The sequence below is a fragment of the Lacerta agilis genome, chromosome 2 (assembly GCF_009819535.1).
Source record: "Lacerta agilis isolate rLacAgi1 chromosome 2, rLacAgi1.pri, whole genome shotgun sequence".
In the NCBI taxonomy this organism is placed as follows: Eukaryota; Metazoa; Chordata; class Lepidosauria; order Squamata; family Lacertidae; genus Lacerta; species Lacerta agilis.
This window is the reverse complement of record NC_046313.1, coordinates 80,716,189-80,725,153: the sequence shown is the minus strand read 5'-3', so window position 1 is coordinate 80,725,153 and position 8,965 is coordinate 80,716,189.

Genomic DNA, 8,965 nt, shown 5'->3' with positions numbered 1-8,965 from the left:
TTCCTGGAGAACAATAGAGGTCTCCTTGTACCTCAGTTTCTTGTTCCATACCAGAAGGAACAGATATTTAGTTCCTCCATTCTGTAGTTTTTATATGTTGTTTAACAGAAATGGGGTCAAGTCCTTGCTGTACAATGTAGGACTGATTGTTTTAATGTAATAGCTGGCTCAAAAACCTGACCACTAGCCATATAGATGACTCATGAAAACATTAGATTCAAGGCTGCTCATGTGTGGAGTATCCCTCCAAAATTAAACAGACAAAAATACTGAGCACTTCTGCTTCTCTGAACATCGGCAATGCTGAAACCGTGCAATCATGGTAGTGGGTTGTGTATGAGGTCAATGTGATTTTCAAAAAGCCTTGAGCTCTAGAAAGCAAACAGTTATTTAGTAGTAAAATTCTTCTATAATGGGAGAGGCTTAGAACATTTCTCAGGGAGCTGCTGCTGCTCTTTATCCTCTGTGCATTCAGTGATGGTGCTCACCTCCAATGCCAGGAATAATTGGATGATCTAGGCCCAGCATATAATGTCACCTTCTTTGACCATGTATGCACAGGTCTTCTGGGTATGGTTATTGTCAGTAGGATTATTGCAATGTCCCACCTTTATGCCTTTGACAAGTTGGACCGACAACTGTTTTTTTCAATGCAGATTGCTGTAACTCTTCTGCCTGTGCCACTAGTTTCTTTGACTTCCACCAATGGCTATATGGTACATGAATGCCACAAAATGGATATGTGCTATGGTTGTTGCAAAAGGGTTTGGGCTCCTCTAAATTTCTTTGCCTCTTTCATGGGCTATGGTTTTTTCTCAGAAATGTTCTCTTTATCTTCCATAAGAGGTTTGCAACTGATTTACTTCATAGCTGCGCTGCAATGGCACAGCCTTTTCTGCCGATGCAGGTTTCAGTGTAGCCACCTGCTTCAGTATCTTCAAGCGTACTTCACTGATCAAACTGAATTGCCACTTGAAAAGCATGACTTGTTCAAAACCGCATCTTGTAACACCAGACCTCTCAGGGCTCCAGTGAAGTAGAAGCTGACAAATCAAAACAACCCAGGAGGAACTGAAAATGTCATAGCAGAGCCCACTATTAATTTCTGTGTTGTGAACACCAAGAATGCTTGCAAATTATAAAATTGTCATGGCAACAAGTCTTTACTCATTGATGTAAAACCATTGACAGCTGCCCTCCTATATACCTTCAGGAAACCTCTGCTGTGATACAGGGGGTGGCTGTTGCCACTGTAGTATAGTTAGAAAATGCTGCTGAACGGGAGTGGCTATTTTGCTTTGGACCAGCGCTCTCACTTAAACCATAGTTCTGTAGCAATTGGGATGGTCTGATCACTGTCTTCTATCTACATTCTTTCAAAAGCATATTGATGGACCCTCATTGGAAAACCTCATATTTTCTCTCTGATGACTTGAATTGGCATCAGTGGGTGGGACCCCAGGGAAGGGTTTCTGCTCCAGCAGAGGCATCTTCTGTTAAAAGAGGAGTTGTGCTGATTCAAATCCCCCCCCAAAAAAGTGGAAGTTGGTGGAGGTGCAGAGGTATCGGCTAAAAGGGCTCCCCCCTGCTGATTCCTTTTATTAGATCAAAAGCTGTTTTGGACCAGATGATTCAATGAAAAGTTCATATTAATGATTTCATTTCTAGTAACTAGTCTATAATGAATTCCTTTCCCCTGGGCATAAAACAATTTGAATTTTCTATAGCCTTCCCCATCATTGTCACTTGAGTATCCTTAAATATCAGCTAGAATCTTTTGGAAATTGGAGATGGAAGACTAGACAAAATAGGTTAGCTTTTTTCTCAGGAGTCTGCCTGTTTGGGGAAATGCAATGTCCTGTATAGGACATAGGAGTGTAGTAGATAATGATATCCTGCATGTCAACTGAAATTTTATTTTTTCTGGGTTCTAACAAGGCTTGAGATGCATGGCAACTGGGTATGTCCTCTGTCAATTCTGTACATGTGCAAAGCTGCTATGCTTCAAAAAGGCAAAAGCAGGAGCTAATAATGCATTGACAGAGGGGTAAACTCTTGGATTGACCATATATTTAGAATCACCAATGCCACTAGCCCCAAAGTAGTTTGGAATAAAATTTGTAAAAACTTATGAGTGCTGTGCATCTTTAACACACATATAAGGAGGGCTAGGAAGTTATGGAAGCCATTCAAGGGAAGTAACAGGCCTAGTCTATTGCCTTGGTCAGAACACATTGAGAACTGTGTTCAGTTCTGGGCACCACAAGTTAAGGATATTGACAAGCTGGAATGTGCTCAGAGAAGGGCAACCAAGATGATCAAGGGTCTGGAAATGATAAAGGCCTTATGAGGAATGGTTGAGGGAGTTGAGTATGTTTAGCCTGGGAAAGGAGACAGGAGATATGATAGCTGTCTTCAAATATCCAACAGGTTGTCAAATGGAGGATGCAGCAAGCTTTTTTCCTCTTGCTCCAGATGTCAGGACTCAAGCGAATGGATTCAAGTTTCAAGAAAGAAGATTCTGGCTAAACTCCCATGAGAGGTGGCAGCCTCTTCGTTGGAGATTTTAAAGCAGAGGTTGAATGACCAACTGTCCTGGATGCTTTAGTTGAGATTCCTGCGTTGCAGGGGGTTGGACTAGATGACCCATAGGTCATGTAAGTGTGACCTGCTCTATAGTTCTGTTATTCTAAATGGTAGAAGGGAGATACATTCCTATGGTTTTTGAACTTGTAACTATGAAATCTTTCTTGGGAAACTTGAGGGGCGAGAGCTTCCCAAGTTTGCTTTGGCTGAATGGGTGGTGCTATCTCACAAGCGTAGCATCCTGCATAACCTTATCTTGTAATACAGCTGTTGAGTCCGATAGTATCTTTGAAATGCTGTGGCAACTGCCCCATGTTACACTTGAGTTGCTGCTAACTGCCCCATGTTACACTTGAGTTGCTGCTTGCTGGCAACGGGTTTTCTCAGATTTGTGGCAAACTTGACATCATTTGAAACCTACATCTCACGTACTGGCCTGTTGCTTTTACATGTTTCTCTAGAGTTCTGGAACATGTGGCCAGTGGTCTGTCTGGGTCTTCAAACATAGCAACTTTCTGGCAAATCCTCAGTGTGCTACTGAGCATCTGATTTGGTGGAAAGTCTATTGATGAAGAAGTGTTTTTCTCTCTCAAGACCTCTTTAAATCAGGACATATTTTTGATACCGTTGATAAATTATGGATTAAAAATCAATCTGCATACAGCACTTTTAAAGAGCCATACAATTTCTACCTGGACTGGACGTTTAGGGCTGCACCCTCAAGGCAGTAATTTTGATCTGCTTTGAGATTGACACGTTTTCTGCAGTTCAAAACTGTCTATATGTATATGACTTTCAGATGCATTCTAAGTCCTCTTGTGTGTACTTTCATTAAAAAATACAGTAATCTTTTAACTGCATATATTGATGGGCTGTACTATATTGGCCACACGTTTTCTCAAACTAAGACTGTTTTTATGCTCATGTTTGCCAGAGGCACAGTTCTCCTGAAACTAGGCCAGACAGAAATTCCAGTAGCAAAGATTAAATGTATGGGGTTTGAACGTGAAAAGAGAATCCTATTCCTACCATACACAAAGCATTAATTTCTTCTTTGTGCAGAACAAAGTGAACATCTCTGTGTTGGTATGTTCCAAATTGCATTACAGCTCCATAGTGTCATTCTGGAAGGCCTTCCACCTGAAGAAAATGGCCTCAACCCACGGCTTTTACTGCAATTGGTTTTGAGGGACACCCACCGTATTGCTTGAGATTTGATTATTAAGCTAGGGGTCATGGGTGCCAACTATAGCGGGCGGAAGGGGCTTCAGCCCCCTCAGTGTTTCTGGGCAGGGAATGTTGAGGGGGCTGACATCCCTCCCCAACCCATGGTGAGTGCTGGCCCACTGGGTTGGGGCATGAGGTGTGGAGGGTGATTTTCACCCTATGCTCTCCCCACTGCCGATGGGTGAGTGCTAGCATGCCTGCTGGGGTGGGAAGGGTCATGTGATGCTGGGACCCCTCAACAGCTGTACTGAGGCAGCACCAGGTGTTGAAATTCTGCGCCCCTAACAATTTTCCACCTGGGGCAACTGCCCCTATGGGCCCCTCCCCACACTATGCCACTGCCACTGCTATAGAGAATGTAGAGCCATTTGGCTTTCCCTCCTTGCAATACAAAATGGCTCCTTGCCTTCTGCCCTTTTAGTAGGCCCGAAAGACCCATGCATTGGTGGCATGAGAGAGAAGATATTACGCAAGTGAAGTGGCTTCTCTTTCAGGAATCCAACAGAACTGATGACAGTGGTTTATCGCACCAAGTCCAAAAGGTTGCTCCTACCTGTATTGTTTCTCAGTTTATATAGGGGGCTGAGTGATAACTTCCCCGGAGGTCCTGTGTGTGGTATAATATGCAAAAGCTGTGCTTGCTTCCAGCTGCTAAATGTGATTGGGGCATGTGTATCCTCAAAAAGTGATAGGAAAGTGGAGAGCCCAATATGTGGAGTCTACTGTATATGGAGGAAAACGGATACAAAAGATGGAGTCAGGTATGTGTAGCAGACGAAGGATAGAAATAAATTACAGGAAACTAGTAGGCTGCATTCGGGCCTGTTGAGATAAATTTATAATTGTGACTCGGGTAACAACAGACTGTGCCCTTTAGACCCCATTGATTCATTGGGGTGAAATTAATAACACAGATGTAATGGGTATGACATTATATGCCAAACAGGTCAGCTTCAAAAGGTACCTCCGTGACTATAAGCCTTGGTCCCTCCTGGATTCACAGAGGTTGAAGGTGAAGTAAGAATACCCGAGGCTATTTCCCTTCAATATGCTGTCACAACTTGGATCACAATACATCAGTGTCCTAATAAACTCCACATCAATCAATACTAAAAGTTCGTTTCCTCTCCCTGCTTCCTGGCTTGCAAAATCACTTTGGGGTGGTAATTCTTTAGCTTGTTTATTAACACTCCCTTTTCTCTAGTGGGTTCCATGTGGAAATTTGGCTAACCTATAAGCTGGTGCTCTTTGGCATCTCCATATTTTACACTGTGCTCCCCATTATTGGGGATGTGTGTATACTGTGATTCCATCAGAGCCTGGAGGGAAGTGCGGAATTCAGTTTTGTAAATCTGTCAAGGCTTGGTTTCCATACCTTTGATCAACTTGGTTGCCCTCCTCTGAACATGTTCCAGCTTGTCAACATCCTTCTTAAATTGTGGTGCCCAGAACTGGATACAGTACTCTAGGTGTAATCTGACCAAGGCAGAACAGAGCAGGACTACTGCTTCCCTTGATTGGGACACTACTGTTGATGCAGCCTAGAGTAGCATTAGTTTTTTTGCTGATACATCACACTGTTGACTCATGTTAAGTTTGTGATCTACAAAGATCCTTTTTGCATGCACTACTGGCAATCCAAGGGACCCAGGTGGTGCTGTGGGTTAAACCACAGAGCCTAGGGCTTGTTGATCAGAAGGTTGGCGGTTCGAATCCCTGCCACGGGGTGAGCTCCCGTTGCCCGGCCCCAGCTCCTGCCCACCTAGCAGTTCGAAAGCACGTCAAAGTGCAAGTAGATAAATAGGGACCGCTCCAGCGGGAAGGTAAACGGCGTTTCCGTGCACTGCCCTGGTTCGCCAGAAGCGGCTTAGTCATGCTGGCCACATGACCCGGAAGCTGTCTGCGGACAAACGCCGGTTCCCTCGGCCTATAGAGCGAGATGAACGCCGCAACCCCAGAGTCTGACACGACTGGACCTGATGGTAGGGGGTCCCTTTACTTTACCTTTACTGGCAATCCAGGTGTTCCCCATCTTATGTTTGTGCAACTGGTTATTCGTGTCTAAGATAATTCCTTACATTTGTCTCTATTGAATTTCATTTTATTAGTTTAGGCCTAGTCCTCCAATCTGTTAAGGTCATATTGAATCCTGATTCTGTCTTCTGCGGCATTAGCTACCACTTCCAGTTTCGTGTCATCTGCAAATTGGATTATCTTTGATTTCTCCAAGTCATTTATAAAGACGTTGAACAGCAACGGGCACAGGACAGAACCCTGTGGCACCCTACTTGTCATATTTTTCCAAGAAGACAAGGAACCATTAGTGAGCACTCTGGGTTCGGTGAGTCAAGGAGCTACAAATCCATCTAACGTTACCATATCTAGCCCACATTTTACCAGCTTCTCCACAAGAATATCATGGGAGACTTTGTCAAAAGCCTTACTGAAATCAATATACACCATGCCCACAGTATCCCCCTGATCCATCAAGCTTGTAACTCCATAAAAAAACGAAATAAGATTCATCAGCCATGACTTGTTTTTGAGAAACCCATGCTGGGTCTTAGTAATCACAGCATCCTTTTCTAAGTGCTTACAGATGGACGGTTTAATTATCTGTTCTAGGTAGGACCTTTCATGGTATCAGTGTCAAACTGACCAGTCAGTAGTTACCTGGATGCATGGCGATTTGAACTCTACTTCTCAAACAAAAGTTAGATGAGAAGCAGTGTGATGATATGGTCTCAGCTTTGAAGGTTTTAAAAATAAAATCCCCACGGTTCACCAACGTGCTTTTTTACAAATACATAGAAAGCTCTGGCTGTTCTAAGGCATAACCAATTGGTTTAAAAGCGATCCTTTGCTTAAGAGCAGAAGAGGCTGTGGTAAACCGAGGTCCACCTCGTCCCAACATGCTTTGCAAGACGTCTGCGGGGTGGGCTCTTCCCCAGAGCGCGGTTTTTACCTCCTGCACAGAACTGCTGTTTTTAAAAGCCGTGCAAGAGGGAGGCAGGGCGAGCGAAATGGCGGAGAAAATAATAAGATATGGGAGGGAGGACGGGTGTCAGATTTATCGAAAGTGGGAGGGGGAGCGAGAAAGCAAGCTGCGGAGCTCGAGGGTTTCAATTGCCTCCCTCCCCCCTTTTATCCCTTTGGCATAAGAAGCAAATTAGATTCAAGGCAAAGGAAGGTGGGGGTAACTTTTCCTGCGCAGGAGGATGCAGTTGAAAGTAGGCGTAACGCGCCTGCTTCTCTCCCTCCCAGAGCGATCGTGAACCAGCTTTAAAAGGTGGCAGCAGAGAAGAGGCTTTGATGGAGTAGGCGGAATCCGTGGCTAAAAAGCTCCCTCGCCTTCAGTAAACGCGCTGGGTTCCTTTCGTTTTTCCCCTGCATGAAGATCTCTCCCCCCACCCCCACATCTAAAAAGAAACGTCCCCCTCCTACACACACACACACACACACACATTTTACACAGTGCTCTTTGCAACCCTGTCTAGGGCTGTCCGCACTTCTAAAGCAGAGGTGGTGCCGCCCCGCCCCCCTTTCCCTGCCAGCCCCCTTCCTATGGGGAGGACGACATATGCGCCCCCCCCCCAATATTTAAATACGTCCGGATCGGGCGCCCTCTCAGATAGCTTATAAGCTAACGTGGGTAAAAGGGAATTTAAATTCTGCCCAAATTGGGGGCGGGAAGGAGACTTGGCAGGAGGGATAAATCCATGGCATCCCGCGTGCGGAGCAAGATGCCTCCTGCCGCCAGTAGCTGCTCCCCGAAGGAAGTGTCCGTTGCCACCCGATCTGTTTCCAATCAAATCCGGAAAAGGGAAAAAAAAAAAAAAAGCGGAACCAAGGTGCGCCTTGGCTGAAAAGGAGCCGCTGCGCCAAACCGCCCCCCCCACCCCGCGGCGCTGATCTCCCCGCTTTGCACGCCTCCGATTATCGCTTTCTTTTAACCAGAAACTAAAGGGCGCCGCCCCCTCCCTAGGTAGCTTGGAGTGGGGTGCGGAGTAACCCGGAGAGACTTCTCGTGGCTAGACTTTACATACCCTCTTATCTCCGGGTGCCTTGCAATGTTACCCGCGTCTTTAAAGACAAGTGGCAAGATCCTGAAAACATCCTCCATATTCATTTTCCCGCACGAAGCCCAAGTTGAGACATGGCCACCCCAACCCCATCTAACAGGAGTTACCGAGGCTGATATAATGAACTCGCAAATATAAATATATACAAACTCAAAAGCAATAAAGTGAGTGGACACCCAACGCCTTCTCTGCGGGCTCTTCCACCTGGCTGTTCAAGAAGAGGCCCCCCCCCGACCATCGCTTCATCGGTTGTTTCACCAATTTGGATATTTCCTATCGTAAATATACATCGCGCCCCAAAAGCTGCAAAAATAGCAGCGCCCCTTTCTTTGCCTTTCCATACCACTTCATACTGGGGACCAAACGCGCCTCCGTCGGGAGTGCCTGCGTGGGTGGGGGGAGGTCTTGCAACCCCCTCTAGCCCAAACTGGAAGGTGCTGCCGCCCTACAACCGAGGATCCCTGGGCGGCCAAATCCTGCCCTCTCTGAGCCCCGCAACCCCTTGAGTCACGGCCCCTCCAGATCGGGCGGGGACCCCCCTGGAATGAGCTCCACAGCTCCGTTGCTGCTGCAGCCGACCACGTGAGGGCGTCCAGTGTGTTAGTTGCAACAAATTAACCCTGGGCTAGTCATCCCCCCGAGGGTCGCCGGTGACCCACGACCGGCCAGCGGCACGCCGCGCCCTCTTCTCTACCGGGTCCGCGTGTTGGCCGTGCCGTGCGGATCCCTCGGGGGGTCCCAGAGCCCTCCATACAGGGCGCCCCCATCCTCTGCCTTCCCCCAGCATAGGGTGCGCCCTTAAAATCGCCTCCAGGGAACCTTTCCCAGCCCCGGGAGACTGCGGCGCCCGGGCAGCTCCGTCAGGCACCGTCGGGAGCAGCCGCTGGCGCCGGCAGCCCGCCCCTAGGCCGCCGGACGCGGGTGGGAGAGCTCGCCGAAGGGGCCACAAAAAGCACAACTTGGAGCCGGCCTCCTCGCTGCCTGTTGTTGTTCTCAACGTGGTCCGCTCCTCGCGCATATAAAGAGCTGCGGCGAAGCCCGCCCAGGCAGACTGCTTTCTCTCGGGCGTA